The sequence below is a fragment of the Mustela nivalis genome (genome assembly GCF_964662115.1).
Source record: "Mustela nivalis genome assembly, chromosome: 8".
Classification (NCBI taxonomy): Eukaryota; Metazoa; Chordata; class Mammalia; order Carnivora; family Mustelidae; genus Mustela; species Mustela nivalis.
The window spans coordinates 30303492-30328150 of NC_139027.1; the positions used below are offsets into that span (position 1 = coordinate 30303492).

The following is a 24659-nucleotide window of genomic DNA, read 5'->3' on the forward strand; positions in this document are numbered from 1 at the left end:
GTAAATATTTTAAATCTTCCTCTGAATAATCTGGTTTTTCTGGTAGGTCTGGAGCCGGGAGTGTAACCAGTTCTTGAGCCATTTTTCTGATTGTTTGCTTTGCTGTTTGATCTGCTAATTGGCTTTCTTTTCTTCTCTCTCTTTTTTTTAATTGGTTTTCTTTTAAATCCAGATCAGTCCCCTTTTGGTGTCCCAGGCAATGCATAACGGCTACCTCTTTCGGGTCCCAAATAGTCTGGAGGAGAGCCAGTATTTTGTTTTGTTTTGTTTTTTTATTTCTTTTTCTTCTGCTGTTAATAGGCCCCTTTCTTTATAAATAGCCCCATATATATGGAGAGCAGCAAAGACAAACCTGCTGTTCCTATAGATGTGTGGCAGGGCTGCTTTTCAGAGTTCCTGCTCAGGAGAACCCATCGCAGGCCCGACATACCTCTTTTCATCTGCCCCCGTCTGTGAACAGAGTCATCTCCACATCCGGGAGAGGAGTGTCTCTGAGATCCCCCCTTATTCCTGTGACCTGGGTTAGGACCTCCCCGCAGTTGTGTGGGTGGGGCGGGAGTATTGGTTGATTACCTGTTTCCTGGACTCAGACAGTGAACTCACTCCTTCTTGGAGATCAAAGACTAAATAAGTGGCTTGTCCCCCGCAAGCATAACTCATAGTATCCTCAGCGGCTATTAGCAAGTACTATGGTCAGTCAGCTCCTCTGGCAGCAACGTGGCTGGATTTAGCACCGCTGGGGACCGGAAAGTCACTTTCGGTTCATTGAGGAGGAGGGCCTGATACCCCGTCACTCGGGCCTTTGTTCTTGTCCAGGTGAGCTGGCCTTGGAACACTTTCTGTGGGTTGGACCACTCAAAAGCAAAGAGGGGCTGAGACTCCCTTGTATCCTTGAGATCTCAGACAGTATACATAGTTTTCTTGGGGCTCAGGAGGGAGAGTAGGGTATAGGGGTTAGGCACCATCGGATGGATATCTTCAATTCATTTGTTAACTTCCTGCAAGTCCTGAATGGGTCAGTCCTCCCCAGTTTCAGCCTTTTGACGGGAAGCAAAGGTGTGTTCTTTTTTTTTTTTTTTTTTTTTAAAGATTTTATTTATTTATTTGACAGAGAGAGATCACAAGTAGGCCGAGAGGCAGGCAGAGAGAGAGAGGAGGAAGCAGGCTCCCTGCTGAGCAGAGAGCCCGATGCGGGACTCGATCCCAGGACCCTGAGATCATGACCTGAGCCGAAGGCAGCGGCTTAACCCACTGAGCCACCCAGGCGCCCGCAAAGGTGTGTTCTATGGAGATCCCTTCCTTTGCTTCCCGGGGTAAGGAGTACTGCCGGAAGCGAATAGCCGTAGGCCAAATTTAAAGTCCTTTTTATTGTTTATTTATGTCTTTTTGCGCCATTTGCCTCTTGTACCCAGACTTCCTCTTCAGATAATTTTCCCATAGGCTCTAGTAATGATGAAAATTGGGCTCCCGTGTCCACCAAAAATCAATTGATTTTTCCCTCCACGTCAATTTTTCCCCAAGGTTCAGGGAGAGGCTCTGAACCATGGCCCCTTCAGTCTCTGGTGGCCAGCACTGCCGTCTTTTTTGGGGGACACTCCTTGGCCCAGTGTCCTCTTTCCTTGCAGTAAGCACACTGATCTGAAGCTAAGGCTTCCTACCAGCTTTCTCTGTACTTAGGCTTTTCTTTCCATTGACCATCTTTTACCTGCCTTTTTCCTTTCCATTGAGCTCTTTTCCTTTGTTTCCTCCCCACGTCATGTAATGCCAAAACTTCAACCATTTTTTTTAGTTTGTTTTTCATCTTCTGTGTATCTCTGTTGTTAAACACCTTTTCTGCTATTCCCACTAACTCAGTCAAATTCTTTCCTTCAAATCCTCAATTTTCTGAAGTTTTCTCCTTATATCTGGGGCTGACTGACTGGCAAAGGCAAGATTTATTGCCCTCTGATTTTTGGGCGCCTCGGGGTCGATTGGGCTATACATTTTACAGGCTTCCATAAGACTTTTTAGAAAAGCCCCTGGAGACTCATCCTTACCTTGAGTCACCGCACTAATTTTAGACAAATTTATGGGTCTCCTTGCAGTCACATGGAGGCCTCCCAGCAGAGCCTGGTGGTAGAAATATAGACCCTCCTTACCTTTATCAAGAGTTTGGGTTCCAGTCAGGGGGTTCCTTTGGGCAAGAGTTCTTCATTTGCCAGGGATTGAGGTCCCATGTTAGTAATTCTGGTTTAGTTTGAATGTAGTTTTAGTTAGTTCTGGAAAATTTTATTCATTTCAGTTTCAGGATTTCAACATATCAAAGACCTGTATTTGTCCTGGAAGTCTCCCATATGAATTTTATTTAAGGCAGAATTTATATTGTAAGAGATTTAAAATAATTATAAATGACATAAATTCAGAATAGATATGGTTTTACAGTTTAACTGGCAAGAAAATCAGGTTACTTCTGTGACACATAACATTTTAATAATTACAATATCAAGTGATGACGTTATCAAAAGGTTAAAACTTTAGGAAATGCATAGAATTTCTATAATAGTTATAGCATTTACCCATATGTAACCCAAAGTTTATCATTGGTTTAGCAGTACTTTTTGAGTAATTAGCATACCAAGGAAAAGCCTTATGAGTCAAAAAGATCTCACTTACAATTTAAATCTTGTTGACAATTGCTAAAATTTAAGTTTTGGGGCGCCTGGGTGGCTCAGTGGGTTAAGCCACTGCCTTAGGCTCAGGTCATGATCCCAGGGTCCTGGGATTGAGTCCCGCATCGGGCTCTCTGCTCAGCAGGGAGCCTGTTTCCTCCTCTCTCTCTCTCTGCCTGCCTCTCTGCCTACTTGTGATCTCTCTGTCAAATAAATAAATAAAATCTTTAAAAAAAATACTGTCTATTCCCATTTGTGCAGCCCATTTTATTTTAAAGATTTTATTTATGGGCGCCTGGGTGGCTCAGTGGGTTAAGCCTCTGCCTTTGGCTCAAGTCATGATCTCAGGATCCTGGGATCGAGGCCCGCATCGAACTCTCTGCTCGTTGGGGAGCCTGCTTCTCCTCTTTCTCTCTCTCTGCCTGCCTCTCTGCCTACTTGTGATCTCTCTCTGTCAAATAAATAAATAAATTCTTAAAAAAAAAAAAAAGGATTACGGATAAAACAAAATATAGAAACTGGCTTCTCTGGGCAGGCAAAGAGAAAACCATTTATACTCTCTCCTTAACAGCAGATCAATTAATCTAAGAAAAGTTTGTTTTTTGAACAGAGAGAAAGTAGATTTTTTATACCAGTGTTTTCTTAGTTTACATAATAGTCAGAATTTACTTGAGTGGATCACCAATATAGATTTGCCATGACACAGGGCTTTAGTCTTTTATTTCTTAAGAACAGAAACATTTTATAGGAAAAGATTTATTAGTCTTTTTTTTTTTTTGTGAATACATCCATCAAAACTGATCTAATATGGTTAAATTTCCAACATATTTCATTGTTTTCTTTCAAACCTATAAACCAAGGCAAATAAAGGTCACTTTTCCCAAGCCTTTTATGACTTACTAAATACCCTCAAGTTTAGTTTTTATTATTTTCTTTTAAGTTCTGGTGCAACCAGATATTTTTATTTTAAGACAAAACTACTTACTCTCTTAGGCCCTCTTTTCCTGTGTGTGTACAGTTTTTCTAAGCTTACTATCAGTTATCAGCCAACTGCCTTTCTTCTGTTTTTTAGACAACATTAAAACTTATAATAAAAACCTTACCTGCATTTTTATTTTGGTAGTCTAGAATACATGGAGTCATTTCATGTGTATTTATCATTCTGATGTGCTACATTTTAAAATTCATTTTAATTTTAGTCTGTCCTGAACATACCTAAAATTTCTTTTTTGAAGATTTTTCTTCATAAACTTTTTACAACTTTTTTGCATCTAGGTTTTGTCCCAAGCCATTTTTTTAAAAATAATTATCTTATTTAGGACAAAATTACCTTTTATCTTTAGCAAAATGTATTTTTTTATGTATTTCCTACTTTTTACATATAGGGTGGTTTTTCTTACTTTCATCAGTCTTAGTTACAGTTAGTAAAATTTTTTATTCTTAGAAACACTTTAGTCTCTAGTGATGGCTAAGTATTAACCAATTGTGAACAGTTACAACAGAATTCTGTAAATGGCAAATTTGTGAATCAGTTAAGCACAAAACATGTTTACCAACAGATTTAAATATTTTTAGGTTTTTTTGCAGTAAAAAGTAAGAATTACTGGAACCTGGTTCCAGTAATTAATGCTTTAGTATTTTATCCCATTTGGTTAAGACCTAGATGTCCAGCAAATTTAATTCCATTTGTCATCCAAGTAAACCTTTAGTGTTTCAGGTTACTAAAGACTTTGAAAGCTATTTTAACAATTACCCATTAAAACTTTGAGACAGACAATTAATCACCAGTTCAGTTATTTCTTTGCTAACAGATTTTAACAAATAACATGAGCTTATTTGACCTTCAGTAAACTTTGACTGAAGTTTCACATTTACTGCTGTAACTTTAAAGACATGTCTTTTTTTTTTTTAAGATTTTATTTGTTTATTTGACAGACAGAGATCACAAGTAGACAGAGAGGCAGGCAGAAAGAGAGAGAGGGAAGCAGGCTCCCTGCTGAGCAGAGCACCCGATGCGGGACTCGATCCCAGGACACTGAGATCATGACCGGAGCCGAAGGCAGCGGCTCAACCCACTGAGCCACCCAGGTGCCCCAAGACATGTCTCTCTTAATTAAAACAACAAACTTAATTTAAATACTGATTTATGTTTCACCTGGACCCACTCCACTTCTAATGTTTACCTGAGACATGGGTGGGAAGATCTGGAGTGGGGGTGTTAGGTCCAGGGGGTGCTCTTCTTGTTTCCCGACAGTGAAGAGAGAGGGAGCCATGGTGCAGGAAGCACCGAAGATGGTCTAGAGGCCAGTTATACAGGCTGCACCCAAGCTGGTGCAGAAACAGAAGGGGGAGACAGAAGAACAAAGTGCTGCCAGAGGGCAGAGAAAGGAATCCCAGTTTTAGAGCTCATCGGCTCCAAGAGAGGAGCAGAAGCCATGCTTTCCTGCCAGCAAGGGAGAGGGGCTAGGCAGGCCAGGTCGGGCCAGAGAAGGCAAGGAACCTCCCCAAAACAAAGGGAGTTTTGGCAGCTGCTTGGGAATATTCCTTAAAGTCTCTGTCTCGAGTTAGAACAACCACAGTTGGCTCCAGTTATAGCCATTAACACAAAAAATGAGGAAGGGAGAAGTCCCACATCTATTAGGAGGAACGGAGAGATAAAAGTCAGAGTCTCCTTACTCTCTGCTTTTCCCATTTCTTCAAACCCAACAAACAACACAACAGACAACAAAAAGACAAGACACAGACAACCACAGACCCAGTGGCCCTTACCCAGAACCTGCCGCTGGTGGGGATTTTCTTGGTCCCCTAGAAACGAGTAACAAAACAGACAACAAAAAGACAAGACAAAGACACACAGATCCAGTAGCCCTCACCCACTGGTGGGGGTTTTCCCGGCCCCCTACAGACCCAGATGACCGCCTGGGGGGGCTTGGACCCCAGACCAGAAGAGGGATGGAGCATCCCTGCATCCACTCCAGCCCTGGGGAGCATGGCTGTGTCCAGCTTCTCCCCAGTGGGCCATACCCTGGAGCTCCAAAATCAGACAGACCGGATCTCACAGAATATGGAGATCTTACCTCTGGAGGCTTTTCCCAGAAATTCTGATGCTGGCTCAGTTCTCGTTGTTTGATCCTGGACGAGCCCCCATATGTTGGATCCATTATCAAAGGAACGAGACTGAGACAAAGTTACGCGAAGCCTTATTCTATGCTAAGCATTAGAAGTTAGACTGACCCGCCAGGGAAACGAGGCTGAGACAAAGTGAGAGTTATGTAAAGCTTTATTCTATGCCAAGCATTAGAAGTCAGACTGATCGGCCAGGGCCTCCTCCAAAGAGAGCGATGCCCCTTGGTCTTACAGGCTAGTTTTTATAGGGCACAATCGCAGACATCTACATATGTGGCTTTGGCTGTTTGGATGTCTCCTACCTGTGTGTTTTAGTAACAGTTACCTGGAACCAATACTAGTAACTGCTGAGGCATTTATTAAACAAAAAAGTGGCCTTGTTTTAGGTATGTGTTTTAGTAATAGTTACCTAGAACTGATATTTAAAAAATGGACTTGTTTTAGGTGTGTGTTTTAGCAACCGTTACTTGGAACTGATATCAATAACTGTTGAGGCATTTATTAAACAACAAAATGTCTACCTAGGCAACATGGAGTCACTATGGCTAAGTAGGCCCAGGCAGTCCCTAGGGGTTTAACATGTTTTAACATGGAATCGACCCCAACACCTGCTCTAGTCCCACTCTGTGATTTGGAAGTCGGGTTTCTGAGGTATGCCACACAGGAAGAAGCAGCCTGGCAGAGCTGCAGGCTGGATGGAGATGTGGTCCCACACACAATGTGGTGTGGTGTCAGAGCCTATCCTGGTAAATGCCTCCCAGGAGTGCACGTTTTCTCTGTAGAGGAGGGGCTGGGAGGGCGAAGACAGAATGGGAGGACCCATTCAGAGTCAGAAACCATGAAAAACAACCATTGTTTTACTGGCTGGAGAGGAAGAGGGATGTGAGTAGGTGGCAATCCAGGAATAGTCAGAAGGAGAATGGACAATGACCCATGGGTTCAATAGAGATGACAAACGTGGGGAATGTGGCAGCAGCATGGACTGTGAATACAATCAGAATATAAGACAAGTAATAGTTAAAGTAGCAGAAGGGCTACAAAGAGGTGTAGACCAAGAGATGCTCCAGAAGAGCTCTGGAGAATTACAGAAGGAAGTCTGGTTTCCTTGGGAGACCTCTTCCCAGGGACTTGTACAAAAAAGTTCCTAGAAAGAACTGGAAGACTGGACTTGCAGCATAATGGGTAGGAATGCTGCTCCTTGGGTTCTTGCTACAAATGGGATACTTTCACTGGGAAAGGAATGTGGGGGAAGAGCCAATTCTGATACTTTTGGCTTAAGTTCCCCAATGAACCTGGATGGAGTCACAGTGACAGTCCAGGTGAGTCTCCCAGAGCTGCTGCCTGGGGGGAGCACCCAGCTGGCATGGACTTTGCAGCAAATTATCAAAACTCTTCCTTGTCTACAAGAGAGGATCAGTACTTGTTGAACACCAACTTTCCTTCCAATATGGAAAATCTTCTGCCCCTTTGACCAGATTGGAAGGCCAGGGTTGGGCTCTTTCAGCAGATCTGAGTGAGTCATTTCTGAATTGTTTGTATGAACACTGTCCTCTTCACTCAGATATTCCCTTGACTCAAATTTTTTTTGGAAATTTCGGCAAGGGAGACTCTAAGAGGCTGGAAGGAAACCTATTAAGAGGCTAAGAAAGAAAATAAAAGGATGATAATCAAGATTGGAATTATATTCAAGTTGATGGACTCCAAGAGAATACACCAGCAGACTTGGGTCTCACTGGACAACAGAGTTGGGGCAAGCTTGCAGGGTGACTAATGCAATGGCTCCTGTCCCACTTCTTCACAATGCACAACTCTGTTCAGTTCCATTCTCCGGCTGGGATAATACAGCAATTGCAGCAGTGTGGCCAGCTCTGATATTTGTACATTTCATGTCCAGGGAGAGAGACTCTCCCTTCCTATGGCTCTCTCGTAAGAGTGGAGAATTTACTAGAAGCCACAGCAAATCTCATGAAACCAAACATGCTCATTCCTGCACCTATCACTGGCAAGGGTGAGGAGATCGTGCTCAGACAATTTAGGCCTACCCTAAAAGGACAAGGACTACAAGGGGTAAGGGGGAATACCTGACAAAAGCCAAGGCTTAGGTGCCTGGGTGGCTCAGTTGTTAAGTGTCTGCCTTTGGCTCAGGTCATGATTCCAGGGTCCTGGGATCAAGCCCCACATCAGGCTCCCTGCTCCCTGGGAAGCCTGCTTCTCCCTGTCCTGCTTCCCCTGCTTGTATTCCCTCTTTCACTGTCTCTCTCTCTGTCAAATAAATAACATCTTAAAAAAAAAAAAAAAGCCAAGGCTTGTTGGAATGATGAAGAATGGCAGCTGAGCAGACCACCATCAGGGTCTACCACATGCTATATTTCAAAAGTCTTACTGCATTCTTCTTTACAGAATCATCTTTTGAAATATGATGGCATGTGACCATGTTCCCCATTCTACAGATGGAGTAGTTAAACTCGAGGTCACACAGTCAGGTTAGAGCTCGGGACAGAAACATCGCTACTCAGAACCAGGGCCTCTCTATGTATATTCCAAAAAATGTAAAGTTTTGGTTTATTCTTTTACCCAGGAAGTCTATTTCTGGGGATTATTATAAGGAAACTATTATAATTCATTATTATACTTACAATGAATGGGAATAAAAGAGAGACAATGTTTATCCAAGTATATGCATATATAAAATGTTATATATATTCATATATATATTTGTGAAAAAGTGGAAACAACATGAGAACCCAATGATATGCAGGTAGATAAATCAATGGTGATACATACTTAACAAGAGAATATCATGCTGCTATTACAATTAAGTTATAGAAAAAAAAGCAGTTGCAATGGCCTAGAGAAACCTTCACAATATATTATTACTTAAAAAGCAAGCTATGAAACTGTTGTAAAAGTTGGGGCACTTGGGTGGCTTAGTGGGTTGAGTGTCAATTCTTGATTTTTGCTCCGGTCATGACCTCAGGGTCATGGGATCAAGCCCTGTGTTGGGCTCTGTGCTCAGAGGGAAGTCTCCTGGAGATTCTCTCTCTCCCTCTCCTTGGCCCCTCTCCTACTGTACACTCTGTCTCTGTCTCTCTCTTTCTCTCATAAATAAATAAATCTTTAAAAAGTAAAATAAAATTGTTGTACAAGAAAATCATGTCTAATCCAAATGGCCAACAAACACATGAAAAAGTGCTCAACATCACTCGACATCAGAGAAATACAAATCAAAACCACAATGAGATACCACATCACGCCAGTCAGAATGGCTAAAATTAACAAGTCAGGAAATGACAGATGGGGTGAGGATATGGAGAAAGGGGAACCCTCCTACACTGTTGGTGGAAATGCAAGCTGGTGCAGCCACCCTGTAAAACAGTATGGAGGTTCCTCAAAAAGTTGAAAATAGAGCTACCCTATGACACAGCAATCGCACTACTGGGTATTTACCCTAAAGATACAAATGTAGTGATCCAAAGGGGCCTGTGCAAATGAATGTTTATAGCATCAATGTCCATAATAGCCAAACTATGGAAAGAACCTAGATGTCCATCAACAGATGATTGGATAAAGATGTGGTATACATATATAATGGAATACCATGCAGCCATCAAAAAAAACCAAAATCTTGCCATTTGTAACAACGTGAATGGACCTAGAGGATATCATGCTAAATGAAATAAGTCAATCAAAGAAAGACAATTATCATATGATCTCTCTGATATGAGGAATTTGAGAGGCAGGGTAGGGGGTTGTACGGGGTAGGGAGAGGAAAAATGAAACAAGATGGGATCAGGAGGGAGACAAACCATAAGAGACTCTTAATCTCACAAAACAAACTGAGGTTTGCTAGGGGGAGGGGTGGGTAAGGATAGGGTGGCTGGGATAGGGTATGTGCTATGGTGAATGCTGTGAAATGCATAAGCCTGATGACTCACAGACCTGTACCCCTGGGGCAAATAATACATTATATGTTAATATAAAAATATCATGTCTAGAAAAATGAAGAGATGAATACACAACCATTTTATCAGTGCTTATCTTTGCAGAGTGGAGCAATGGATGATTAATTTCCTACATTGTGCTTATCTCTGTTTTCTAAATTTCTTTGATGAGAATCTGTAACAAAGGATTTCTGCTGTGAGAACATTAGAATTAATTTTAAAAATGTCTGTTAGGGTTATAATGCTTTTTAGTAAATTATTTTCTTTTCACTAGAACACTGATTTTCATGCCTAGCTACCAGGTACCAGAGGGTTCCACAAAAAATTGCTGGAAATAATGCTGGGGACTAATGACAAGAGTCCTCACAGTGGTGGTACAACAGTCTCCTTGGACCTCTCCTCAGAGCTGATAAAATCTTAGCTTAAGAAACATCAGTCAGGGGACGCCTGGGTGGCTCAGTTGGTTAAGCAGCTGCCTTCGGCTCAGGTGATGATCCCAGCGTCCTGGGATCGAGTCCCACATCGGTCTCCTTGCTCCACAGGGAGCCTGCTTCTCCCTCTGACTCTGCCTTCCACTCTGTCTGCCTGTGCTCGCTCTCGCTCGCTCTCTCTCTGACAAATAAATAAATAAAATCTTAAAAAAAAAAAAAAGACTGTACTATAAAAAAAAAAAAAAGAAACATCAGTCAGTGCAGTGCCTGAGTGGCTCAGCGGGTTAAGCCTCTGCCTTCGGCTCAGATCATGTTCTCAGTATCCTGGGATCGAGCCCTACATCGGGCTCTCTGCTCATCGGGCTCTCTGCTCCCCGCACCCCCTGCCTGCTGCTCTGCCTACTTGTGGTCTCTCTCTCTCTCTGTGTGTCAAATAAATAAATAAAATCTCAAAAAAAGAAAGAAAAGAAAAGAAACCGGTCAGGAGGATTACAAAATTTCTTGCCTCTGCTGCCTTCAAAGAGTGGTCACTGTACCCACAGCTGATGAGCGAAGCACAATATACGCTTTGGGAATCATGGGGGGAACAAAATGGTACAGATTCTCTTTAAGACAACACTTATGATCATAATTATTTCTGGAGTCCCAGGTATTTGGTGCCTAATAAGTATTGCATAAGTGAAGAGATGCTAGGCCAGGAAAATTATTTGAAAATATTAGGCAGTGAAACCACTAATTTCTAAATACTCAGTATAATCCATTCTTCCAATTATATTTGGTGGAAGACAGAATGACGCTCATGAACTCTGCTTTTTCTGGACTCGTTCTTGCACCTCATGACCACCCAAGTATGCAGAGTCATCCCACATTGATCCCAGCTGCCACGGATGAAAAGCACTTTCTCTTCTGTTGACCTTCTAGCCCCTAGTGATATTGTCTCCTGAACAGACATAAAGTACCCAGGAAAGAGCATAACTGAAAAATTCACATTTTCAGCCTCAAAGTGAAACCCTAAAGGGGGAAAAAAAAGCCTAAAGGAATTTAAGGTCCAAAGTTATTCAGGTCAGAAGCTAAAATGAACTGGCCTACCACACATTCTTCAAATAGGTAAAGACTGGAGGCTGCCAAATCCTGAATAAATATCTTTTAAAAAGAGCATATCCAAGGGTATCCCTGTGTCCACTCTGCTTTGAAGACAAACAGTGCCCTGTAATTAGAAACAGCTTTATTCACATGCCAGATGTCCATGCTTCCCTTCCAATTACTTTCAGAAACATTGTAAGATCCATTAGCAATAGTGTGAAGTATGCTTTAAAAAAAAAAACAAAACTGTTCATCCTTATGAGTTCGGTCTGATATGAAGATTGCAGTCTGCTTATTCCTAAGAGCTGGATTTTGTTCTTTGGGATTTTTTTTTTTTTTTTTGGCACAATGACTATGTGTTTGACTTAAACTTTTATTACCAGAAAGACTATCACATATTTGGTTTAATTACAAAGAGCAGTCTTATAAAACTTTGAACCAAATGTCTTCTTATATTGCACATGAGAGAACATGCATGAGCACACGTGCACACACACACACACACACCATATTAGTATACCCTGTGCACTCCCTAAACATAATAAGAACAATTAAAAGTTCTTGGAAGCACAGGGTCCATATCATGAAGTAACAGTTCTTCTGAACTCTGTACTGGTCAGACCACTTGGCAATATACTGCTAAGTTCTAGAAACCATATGTGGCCAATTTAAGAAACTGCAGAAACTGGACTGTTTCTATGGACCACTATGGACTACAGACTTTTTTAGGGAAGGGTCTGTGTCATGTTCTGTCTGGGACCTACCCCCCTAGTATAGCGTCTTATACATAGAAAATGATCAAGGCTACCTGTTGAGGGGTGTCTGGCTGGTTCAGTCAATGGAGCATGCAACCCTTGATCTTGGGGTTGTGAGCTCAAGTCCCCTGTTAGGCACAGAACTTATGTAAAAATAAATAAATAAATAAATAAATAATATTTGTTGAATGAATGAGTAATGAATCCATACTTTAAGCATAAGTGTCAAAGAAGTACACATATTTAACCTAGGAAATAAGATATAGAGGACACATTAGCTTATTTCAAAGACTTGAAGGGTTATAATAAAGAACAAAGCAGAGATTTATTCACTTTGTTCTTTGGACCAGAATTAGGGTGACTTAGTGAAAACTATAAGATCCATATCATTATTGTTCTGTGTATCTACCTGGGAGAATTATGGAATGCCTGGCTATGTTTCAGTTGCTCAATTTTAGTTTGAATATTAAGAGATAGAGAAAAAGAAATTTGGGCTTGTGGAGAAATGAATAATTTCTTCAAGAAACCTTTATTGTGGGTGGTGCCAGATGACACTGAGAGCAAGGTAGGCAGCTAACGAAAAAAGGCAGGACTTCTGCATGTGGCTGTCCAATTTTCCCAAAACCATTTGTTGAAAAAAATGAAACTGGACCATTTCCTTACACCACACACGAAAATAGACTCAAAATGGATGAAGGACCTCAATGTGCGAAAGGAATCCATCAAAATCCTTGAGGAGAACACAGGCAGCAACCTCTTCGACCTCAGCTACAGCAACTTCTTCCTAGGAACATCGCCAAAGGCAAGGGAAGCAAGGGCAAAAATGAACTATTGGGATTTTATCAAGATCAAAAGCTTTTGCACAGCAAAGGAAACAGTTAACAAAACCAAAAGACAACTGACAGAATGGGAGAAGATATTTGCAAACGACATATCAGATAAAGGGCTAGTATCCAAAATCTATAAAGGACTTATCAAACTCAACACCCAAAGAACAAATAATCCAATCAAGACATGGGCAGAGGACATGAACAGACGTTTCTGCCAAGAATACATCCAGATGGCCAACAGACACATGAAAAAGTGCTCCACATCACTTTGCATCAGGGAAATACAGATCAAAACCACAATGAGATACCACCTCACGCCAGTCAGAATGGCTAAAATTAACAAGTCAGGAAATGACAGATGCTGGCAAGGATGTGGAGAAAGGGGAACCCTCCTACACTGTTGGTGGGAATGCAAGTTGGTGCAGCCACTCTGGAAAACAGCATGGAGGTTCCTCAAAAAGTTGAAAATAGAGCTACCCTATGACCCAGCAATTGCACTACTGGGTATTTACCCTAAAGATACAAATGTAGTGATCCGAAGGGGCACGTGCACCTGAACGTTTATAGCATCAATGTCCACAATAGCCAAACTATGGAACTACTCACTCTTTTTTTTTTTTAATTTTTTTTTTTTTTATAAACATGTATTTTTATCCCCAGGGGTACAGGTCTGTGAATCGCCAGGTTTACACACCTCACAGCACTCACCAAAGCACATACCCTCCCCAATGTCCATAACCCCACCCCCCCCTTCTCCCAACCACCCTCCCCCCAGCAACCCTCAGTTTGTTTTGTAAGATTAAGAGTCACTTATGGTTTGTCTCCCTCCCAATCCCATCTTGTTTCATTGATTCTTCTCCTACCCACTTAAGCCCCCATGTTGCATCACCACTTCCTCATATCAGGGAGATCATATGATAGTTGTCTTTCTCTGCTTGACTTATTTTGCTAAGCATGATATGCTGTAGTTCTATCCATGTTGTCACAAATGGCAAGATTTCATTTCTTTTGATGGCTGCATAGTATTCCATTGTGTATATATACCACATCTTCTTGATCCATTCATCTGTTGATGGACATCTAGGTTCTTTCCATAGTTTGGCTATTGTGGACATTGCTGCTATAAACATTCAGGTGCACGTGCCCCTTTGGATCACTACGTTTGTATCCTTAGGGTAAATACCCAGTAGTGCAATTGCTGGGTCATAGGGCAGTTCTATTTTCAACATTTTGAGGAACCTCCATGCTGTTTTCCAGAGTGGCTGCACCAGCTTGCATTCCCACCAACAGTGTAGGAGGGTTCCCCTTTCTCCACATCCTCACCAGTATCTGTCATTTCCTGACTTGTTGATTTTAGCCATTCTGACTGGTGTGAGGTGATATCTCATTGTGGTTTTGATTTGTATTTCCCTGATGCCGAGTGATATGGAGCACTTTTTCATGTGTCTGTTGGCCATCTGGATGTCTTCTTTGCAGAAATGTCTGTTCATGTCCTCTGCCCATGTCTTGATTGGATTATTTGTTCTTTGGGTGTTGAGTTTGATAAGTTCTTTATAGATTCTGGACACTAGTCCTTTATCTGATATGTCGTTTGCAAATATCTTCTCCCATTCTGTCAGTTGTCTTTTGATTTTGTTAACTGTTTCCTTTGATGTGCAAAAGCTTTTGATCTTGATAAAATCCCAATAGTTCATTTTTGCCCTTGCTTCCCTTGCCTTTGGCGATGTTCCTAGGAAGAAGTTGCTGTAGCTGAGGTCGAAGAGGTTGCTGCCTGTGTTCTCCTCAAGGATTTTGATAGATTCCTTTCGCACATTGAGGTCCTTCATCCATTTTGAGTCTATTTTCGTGTGTGGTGTAAGGAAATGGTTCAATTTCATTTTTCTGCATGTGGCTGTCCAATTTTCCCAACACCATTTATTGAAGAGGCTGTCTTTTTTCCATTGGACATTCTTTCCTGCTTTGTCGAAGATTAGTTGACCATAGAGTTGAGGGTCTATCTCTGGGCTCTCTATTCTGTTCCATTGATCTATGTGTCTGTTTTTGTGCCAGTACCATGCTGTCTTGATGATGACAGTTTTGTAATAGAGCTTGAAGTCCAGAATTGTGATGCCACCAACTTTGGCTTTCTTTTTCAATATCCCTTTGGCTATTCGAGGTCTTTTCTGGTTCCAAATAAATTTTAGAATTATTTGTTCCATTTCTTTGAAAAAGATGGATGGTACTTTGATAGGAATTGCATTAAATGTGTAGATTGCTTTAGGTAGCATAGACATTTTCACAATATTTATTCTTCCAATCCAGAAGCATGGAACATTTTTCCATTTCTTTGTGTCTTCCTCAATTTCTTTCATGAGTACTTTATAGTTTTCTGAGTATAGATTCTGTGCCTCTTTGGGTAGGTTTATTCCTAGGTATCTTATGGTTTTGGGTGCAATTGTAAATGGGATGGACTCCTTAATTTCTCTTTCTTCTGTCTTGTTGTTGGTGTAGAGAAATGCAACTGATTTCTGTGCATTGATTTTATATCCTGACACTTTACTGAATTCCTGTATAAGTTCTAGCAGTTTTGGAGTGGAGTCTTTTGGGTTTTCCACATAGAGTATCATATCATCTGCGAAGAGTGATAATTTGACTTCTTCTTTGCCGATTTGGATGCCTTTAATTTCCTTTTGTTGTCTGATTGCTGAGGCTAGGACTTCTAGTACTATGTTGAATAGCAGTGGTGATAATGGACATCCCTGCCGTTGGAACTACTCACTCTTGTCCCGGGGAGCCTTCTCTTATTTTAGTCCTGCAGATCAGCCTTGATGGCTTTCTTTTGCTTTTTACGTTCTAATTGCTAAGACTTATTTTGAGATCCAGTAAATGAATTCAGATTCATTTACATCATTCCTGGTCTGTCTCTGAGAGTCAGGACTCTGGCAGAAATAGAACTCTCCAAGTAGAGAGGGAGCTTGGGATATCTGATATCAGCCAAGAAGATCGCTACACCAGGGCAGTATGTAACATGCTGGAACCAAGAGCCAAGCTTTAGTGAAGCCACACTCAACCCAGCCCGACATCATCATCAAAAAGCAGCAAACAATGGAAACATTCTGGAATTAGATCGTGATGATGGTTACACATCTTTGTGAATATACTAGAAATCACTGAAGCATACACCTTAAATGGGTGAATTATATGGTATGTGGATTGTATCTCAAGAATAATGAATTTTTAAAAAGACACAAGCCATGGCTGCTGGAGGAGGCTGAGCTTTATCTCTGGTTAAACTTCCTGCTTTCCTTGTGTTTATTGGAAAGGGAAGTATTTGTCTCTAGACATATTTTTGCCATCTTTAGAAATTCCTAACAACCTATAGCCCTTTTAAGATACGAAAAGAATCGGATCAGTGCTCACTCTATACATAGTATATTAATAACTAAATAATGACATGTTGTCAGATTCATGATTTATCCTTGTAAGCATGCTTTCATATTTGTCATCACAGGCAGCACCAAGTAGTGAAAAAGCATCTGGGAAGGCCCTGATTTTGCTATTAGCCAAGGCCTGGTTGGGGGGCAGATATCCTAGTACCTCTGGGCCTCTTTCTCCTCGACTCTGACATGAGGGGTTAGACTCAGTGGGCCCAGTTTGTCCTCATGATTCTGTGACTCACTGACTTCCAAAATCTACAGAACAACCCCAAAGGTAAGTAGGCAGAGGTTTCTATCCATATTTTACCCATGAAAAAACTAAGGGCCAAGACTAGTGTTTGAATCATGACCAGAATTGAGTTCACCTGAGTTCTAGTCCAATATTTCTTCTAGTGGGAGAAAAATGTGGACCCTCATCCTAAGAATTTTCCATCTAAGGTTATTCAGCTAGTGAGGGTTGGAGGCAAGATCATAGGCTCTGGAGGGCATAAACAAGGAAGGCAGAAACATCCGGAAGGGCCAGTGGGACCTGGGTCATGGCCACCATGGAGGAGGTAAGTCGGGGAAAGGTTCTTTGCTGAGGAATTTGCATCCCCCAGAGCAGAAGGAAAGCGGGAGTTGCCAGGAAACCTTGAGTTTTTCAATTTGGCCATCAGTACCTAACTGTGTTTTTATAGGAAATTGCTCAGCTCTTTGGAAATTTTATGCGGTATAAATATGGCCTTGGAATTCTATATATGTGCTTAGCAAAAAGCAGAAACAGTTTGGAACCTCTGTGTTTGGAAGATCTGCTTGCATTATTATTATAATTACTTTCAGTGGTATAATATGAAATTGTATTGCTAAATACAATTTAATTTTCTGATCTTTGTGACTTCTGGGTAACAAGTAAAACCCAAGCAGAAAGAAGGTAGTGTGGAAAAAGCAGTTTATTCTGAATCAGAAAACTTAGGTCATGAATGGCTTCTAGCTAACTGACTGTGTGTCCTTAGACAATTCCCTTGGTCTCTCAGATCTTCAACTTCCTCACCTGTAAATAAAGGAGTTTGAAAAAATTACCTCTAAAGGCCAGCTCAGCTCTAGAATGCTGTGATCAGATACCATATATGTGACCACATTCTTCTCCCTAAATCTTGGGGATTTCAGTCTCCTCCAGCCTGTACATTTCACCCTCATTCCTCTTTGCCTTGGAAACAGAAAGGCCAGCACTGTCTGGTGCCACTTCTAAAAGCTAGTTATTACAGGTGACACCCAGTGCCTCTCCCATGACTGTCTGCATTGCTTGGAAAAGTAACCTTGGAGGAATGTATCGAGCCTGATCATGGCTAGAGAGCCAGTGGCTCTGGAGTCAGACAGACCTGGATGGAATCCTGAGTCTGCCACAGATTAGTGACCATGGGCAAGCAAGTTCACCATGCCTGGTACCTAGGGAGCACTCAGTGAAGATTAGCTGTGTAGGACAGCACAACCTTATAAAACCATAAGAGATTAAATGGCGCATAGGCTGTATTTCTAGGAGGAAATGCCATCTCTCTTTTCTCCAACATCTCTGGCAAAGTTGTTACCAAAAGGTAACAGGCCCAGCCAGTCACCGAAGGGAGGAAGTGATCTCCATCCAAAAGGAAGAGCATTAAATTCACTTGCTTAAATTCACTCAAATGTTAGGAATAGCGTGAGAGAAAAGGCAAAAAGAGGATGGATGAGAACTGAAGGAACAAGAGAAGAAACAGTAGGTGGTGCCTGAGGTTAATGTGATAATTTCTATTTTATGATAAAAGGCAGTTCTAAGCAACTTCTAACCATTTTATCAAAAAGGAGGAAAGAATTAGCTAACTTATATTCCTCTTAGAGAAATGCATGTGTTTTTTTCTCTGCATGTGGAATTTGTTTAAAAATTCAGCATTGCATGCTTTTAAATATATCGCTATATTCTGGGTATGCACATTCCATCTAATATCACCTTTCTCCCTCTCTTCATTGTATCATTGATTTTCTTCCCAGCTCCAGGCTCAGAGCAGACACCACACCTGGTGCCTCACTGGTGGTTTCACACCAGCTGCCAGGTATCACACATGAACCTGTCAACCGTTGTGGAATAGCAGAGCAACGCAGAGTCTCAGACTAGTCTAGGCAGGCCTGCAGCTGCCACATTCTGGTGCATTAAAGCCACAGGGGGCTAAAACACGAGCTCTGGATCCATATGTTCTTGGTTCACATTTGACTCCATCATTTCCTAGATGTGTGACCTATGGCAATTACCTCCTTTCCTTTTTTCTTTTTCTTTTTCCTTTTAATCTATTTAGAGCTAAGATTGAAATCTACCAGACTAGGGATGCCTGGGTGGCTCAGTTGGTTAAGCGTCTGCTTTGGCTCAGGTCACGATCTCAGTGTCCTGGGATGTAGCCCCACATTGGGCTTCCTGCTCAGAAGCGAGCCTGCGTCTCCCTCTCTCCCCGCTGCTCTTCTTGCTTATGCTCTCTCACTCTTTCTCTCTCTCCCTCTCAAATAAATAAATGAAAACTTAAAAAAAAAAAAAAAAGAAAAAGGCAAAGTAAAATGCTGAATGACTCCCGTGGAAGAACCACTTTCATTGTAGTAAAATACATATAACCTAAGTCATATCTTAACCATTTACGTGTATGGTTCAGTGGTAGTAAGCACATTCACACTGCTGTGTAGCCATCATCACCGTCCACCTCCAGAGTTCCTCATCTTGCAAAACTGAAACCCATACCCATGAAACAATAACTCCCTATTACCTCTCCCTGCCCCTCCCAGCCTCCGGCAACCACCACTCTACCTTCTGTCTTCATGACTTTGACTATTTTAAGTAGCTCATATAAGTGGAATCATATACTCTTTGTGTCTTTGTGATTAGCTTATGTCACTCAATGTCCTAAAGTCTCATCCACAATATAGCACGTATCAGAATTTTTCCTTTTTAAGACTGAATAATATTCCATTATATGTATATACCATATTTAGCTTATTCATTCATCCAGCAACAGACACTTGGGTTGCTTCCAATGCTGCTATCAACATAGGTGTACAAATATCTCTTCAAGACCCTACTTTCAATTCTTTGGAGTATATATGCTGGAGTATATGGAGCATATATGCTGGATCACATGGTAACTTTATTTCTAACTTTTTGAGGAACTACCATACTGTTGTCTACAGTGACCAATCCAATTATTATCACCCTGTCCATCATCATCACCATGTTTTCACAACATGCTTATAAAAATCAGAGCCACCATTTATCATACCAAGCAGTGTGCTCTCTAAAACATATGTGAAATAACTACATTGTTTAGACTTGAGTCTTCTTAAACAGCTTGATACCATGTGGAGTCAGGGGTTCTTTGGGCCAAATCATTTCCCCCTAAGGAGTGCAATGTGCCTAGCCCTCTCATTATATGAGGTTCCCGTATGTTTTCTCTACCTTCTAAGATTCAGAGTGTTCGTCTATATATGGACCCTCAGGATCTAACCAAATCACCTGAGAAATAGACAACAGACAGCTAGTATTACGTTCGAACTACAGACTGAGAAGCTGAGATACAAAGAAAGAAATAAAGCTGCTCTACAATTTAGAAAACCATGTGCAATGCTATAAAAATGTCTCACCATACTCTTGACCGCATAAATCATTATTTTTATTGCCCTCTCCCTAGATGAGATACGGATTAGTTTGAGAGAGTTGTTTATAGTTTGGCAAGCTATTAAGTAAAAGAACCTAATTTCAATTCTCCATTCTGGTGAGTGGTAGGAATAAAGGGAATTTAGGGAAAGAGGAAATGTTAAGCATGGGAAGGAAATGTTACACCTAAAAGTTTTGTTTAGAAGCCTACTGGATAGTCAGTGCATTTAATTTATCCAAGCAGGGGCGTGGGATCAGGTGGAGGGGGTTGAATTCCTGAGCCATCATTATGTTAATGGTAGTTCTGACAACCTCCTTTCCACAGTAAGCCCGGAACTGAGGTAACAGTTAGCTGAGTTAATACGTGACTAGGGTGTCGCAAAGAAGAGGTCACAGAAGCACAGGAAAGAAAAACAGCTCATTTCTTCCATCTTTCTCAATATTTCTTGCTCCCTCTCTGTTGTTCTCATCCATTTTTTTCATTCCATTCCATTTCCTCTTTCTTGCCTTTCATTTCCTCATTTGGGGACAGTGAGAGGTCACAGTCGTGCTGCCAACAGTTGCGACACTTTCAGTAGTCATGGCCACCACAAAGCTCAGGTTGGACCCTGTCTCGAAGCCTTGAGGGAATGTCTGTCTGGAACTGCGCAGGGGGGACCCTACCTGCCCTGCAGATCCTTCCTTTTCATTTTGTTTACAATGTCTTTTGTCAAAGCTCAGTGAAAATTTAAGGGTGCAAAGTCTAATCAAGTCAGTCTTTTCTTCATGGTTTCCAGGTTTGTGTCTTAACATAGGAAGACCTTCTCAATACTAAGATTATATATTTAAGCAGATATATCATATTTCTGTAAAAAGAAAATTTCAGCAAACTGACACATTGGAAACAGGGCCATCTCATCACATTTGCACTGGAACCAGGGCTATCTCATTGCATTTGCATGTGTGGATATTGTATATGTGCTTGGACTCTTAAGATTTAGTCTCCCAAAAAAGGTGCCCAGAATTATCTTTCCTCCTGGCTCTCTTACTCACTCCCTGCCCTCAGCCCCCACCCCATTTCATTTTAGGGTAGGGGATTATGCAGTTGCTGCAATCAGAAACTCACTCAGACTAACTTAAGTAAATGGGAATTATTTGTACATTTGTAAGGGAATATTATGAAACCCAATTTTGAGAATTATTCCTGTGGCAGTGAAGAGCTAGCATCCCCAGGCAGCTCCTCTTCCTTCTTTCTCTCATTTTTCTTTGTCCTTGAACATTTGCTCCATTCTTCCCTCTATTCCAGCTTCCTTCATTTACACATGACTTAAGATGGCTACCCCCCTCATGCCTAGACCCACAGGTCTTATGGGTTCATCACCTCTAGACAACTAACAGCTTCAAGGCTCTTGGTATCCCAAATCCAAGTTCTAGATCAAGACATCTGATTGGCTCAAGGCAGGTCAGATATCCATGTCTGACTCAATTATTGATGGCCGGGGCATCAGTCATGTGTTTGCCTCTTAGAAACAGTGGGCTTGGTAAGCTTCTAGAAGAAGGGAGTGTGGCAGAGAGGAAATGACTGATGTAACTAGTCCAGTTCCCACACCCGTATTATTCTGTGACTTCTGTTCCCCTTCAGGCCTGCCACTGATGTTGTCTCTGACTGGATTTTGTTTCTACCCATGATAGGATTTATACCAGATCCAGAATCTTTTCAGTATGCACTGTGGTTACCTTGACCAGGGGAAGCTCTGATCTACCACCAAATCCTCCTGGAAGTTAGGGAGAGAAGAGAGAAAACAAAACAAAACCAATCCTGGGCTATAAATGGAGAAAGATGAGTAATTCCAACAGCTCTGGCCCTGGGTACCTCTGACAACTGTCTCACCACCATGCAGGCCACCAATGGGGGTGGGTGTAGGAAGAATGTAGAAAGGCTACTTTGGTCCATTTCTGTTTCTTCTTTCTGCTGCACATTACTCTTGTTATATGGCTGGTGGAGTGTGGTGGTGGCAATGTGCAGGAAAAGATGAATTTAAGAGTTGCTCCCAGAATTCTCTTCATAGGCGGTTCCACGGTGTAATGGTGAGCACTCTGGACTCTGAATCCAGAATTCTCTTCATAGAGTCAATATAGTCTTAATAAGTTTTCTTCTGAGAAATCTTTTTCTTTTTTTTTTTTTTTGCAACCAGACTAAGGATTTGGTATACATGGAAGGAGAGGATATGGAAGGAAGTGGAAACTTAATCAGTTACACACCTTTCATGATGCTCTATTTCCTTATCTATAAAAGAGGGAACTATCTGCTTGGTGATAGAAGATCTTTTGATATCCTACTAACTTCAAAATGATGTTATTTTATTAGTACTATTTATAACTTAAAAATAATTTCTTCAATGTGCCATTTTTTAGCGCACCAAAGAACATTCATTGCTGAAATGTTCTTTGGAAAAAAATATAAAGGCTACATGTTAAGACCAACTACATATGGAAATTTTGTTAAAATGTCTCTCTTCTCCACTTTGCCTGCTTTTAACCAACTACCTTCTTCCAGAATATTCCTCCAGAGTATAAAATGCTTCATCAGCATGAGAGAAGAGCAAACATTTGTAATGATTCTCCATACAGAGGCTGTTACATAATCACCACAAGGCACAGTTGGGTTTGAAAACCTCTTCTCACGCTAGTTTTAATCACTGACTCAGATTCTGTTGCTAACACAGGAATTGGCACTGATGACATTGGAAAAATTAATCATCCTCTTCTAATACATGGTTCTTTTGGGAAAATAGGATAATCACAGTTACCTGCAACAATTTGGATTTAGAACCTCAAGGTTCAGGTGTGGCAAATATGTAGAATCTTAGGAGGGTTTACAGCTATCTGGTATTTTCTGAGCCACTGTAGTGGGAAAGAGTTTGCAGTTCTGTTGTTTGGGCCACCTCTGATTGAAGGTGCAGGCCTGGTCCATGGAAGTTCTGAATCACATGGACCCAAATGTAATCACAGCTGCATCCACATCAAAATGATTGGTAAGAGGCTTACCAGTATCGGTACCTGGATTCATGGTCCGTGAAACACAAACATGAATCACTTATTCTTTTTGTTTTTATTTCAGAGTGGTCTCCATATAGTCAAGATTTCCTACTGTGAGAATCTTCCATTCTAACTCCACAGAATGTGCAAGAAGATGTCGATGCCCAGACCACTGCAGGCTTATGACATCTCTGTCGACTGCCCTTGTCTTGCTCATCAGAATCCACAGGGAGAGACGGCCTCCCTTCCCCACTGCTACCAGGGGTATTGCCTGAAAGTAAAGATAATCCTGGCCCTCAGAAAAAACTGTCATTACTCCGAAGCAGGGGCCAACAAACTGTTTCTGTAAAGGGCCAGACACTAAATATTTTTTGTCTTTGCAGGGCTTTTGGTCTCTATGACTTGACACTGCCATTTGCAAGCAGTCATTAGACAAAATATTTATATGAATGGGCATGGTCAGACCTGGCCTGCGACCCAGAGGCTGCAGTTTGCCAGCCCCTACAAGAGACAAAAACTTCATGAACCACATAGTTCTGTGCTTAAAAATTGGGGCAGAAAATAAGGGAAGGCAAACTTCACGCATCTGATATCATGTGGATCCTAAAGCACGTGTGTCACTGTGGGTCTCCAGGAAGGTCTTTGGTACCAGCTACGTGTTCCCCTTGGGGAGAAAGCTTATTGGAGTGGAAGGCAGAGAATGGGTACCTCGTGCCCACCAGAGCCTCACCCTCCAGACTCTGGTCAGAGTCTCCTCTAAGTTCTCCAACTGGAAGCACAGGAGTCACAGACCCCCTGCCAGGATGGGGCCCCTGGCTCCAGGGTAGGCATGCATTGTGGAAGCTTAGCTTAGTACAGACGGAAGAGTGCTAAGTGGCACTCGGTCAACACCTTTCAAACATCATGTTTCTTACTTGTATTCCCAGATGTGTATCATCGTCCTTTCTTAAAGAGAAACAATATGAGCCTTTTCTTGCAGCTCAGACTGGATTAGACAGCAATTTACAGAATATGATCTTGACATTACTGTAAGCAGGCAGCTGTACCCTTTTGTGTCCCTCCTTCAAACTGCCTGACCCTGGCTCTGTCCCAGAGTAATTTGTGCTCTCCCGAGCACTTGTGCACAAGAAGCCCATCATCTGTCCACCAGGCTCCACCAAGGATTCATACTGTCGCTCCTGTTCCTACATGGGCTGGGGGGACACCCCCCTGTTGGGACCTCTCTCCTGGGGCTCACATTCCCACTCAGTTCAGAAATGCCACAGAATACATCGCTTCTCGGCCTTTTGGCTAAGATCAAGTGTAGAAATGCCACAGAATAGCAAGTATGTGGGCCAGCTTCACATGGATCCTTTCAAAGAATGTCCTGGAAGTTTCCATGGTTTATAGCATTTTCAGCAAGTTTTCACTGAATCTTTTAAATTGTTGCCACAAGAGAGCTCCTAAAACTAAGTCTGGGGTTATAAGAAGTTTAGACAGAGGCTTCTATCAACATGTGTTCTTTTCCAAACAGGCTGAAGGAACAGAACCTGGGCAGGTACTATATGAACAATGCCCAGAGAGGCAATAAAAAGAATGAACCTCTATAGTATTAGGGGAGAGATTAAAGAGGTGGAAATTACCCTGGAAGTTCATTTTCTTAAGGCTCATTACTTACCTTTAAAGGACTGTTAGTGCAGAACCCAAGGACAGGAACGTATCCTTCCTCTAACAGTATTGACTGTTAGTGCAGAACCCAAGGACAGGAACGTATCCTTCCTCTGGCTGG

General features: G+C 41.7%; 2 long non-coding RNA genes across 2 annotated transcripts in view; one reads left to right on the forward strand and one right to left on the reverse strand.

The window, feature by feature from the left end:
• Window positions 1-23273, forward strand: LOC309872089. Its single transcript, XR_014315658.1, has 2 exons — window positions 1-816; window positions 22974-23273. It is a non-coding gene; the product is annotated as an uncharacterized lncRNA (long non-coding RNA).
• LOC309872083 overlaps window positions 1-24659 on the reverse strand; it is a 111684-nt gene that overhangs the window by 15833 nt on the left and 71192 nt on the right. The window contains exon 5 of the long non-coding RNA XR_014315652.1: window positions 5726-5825. This is a non-coding gene — a long non-coding RNA (uncharacterized lncRNA). The remainder of the gene's footprint in view (window positions 1-5725; window positions 5826-24659) is intronic.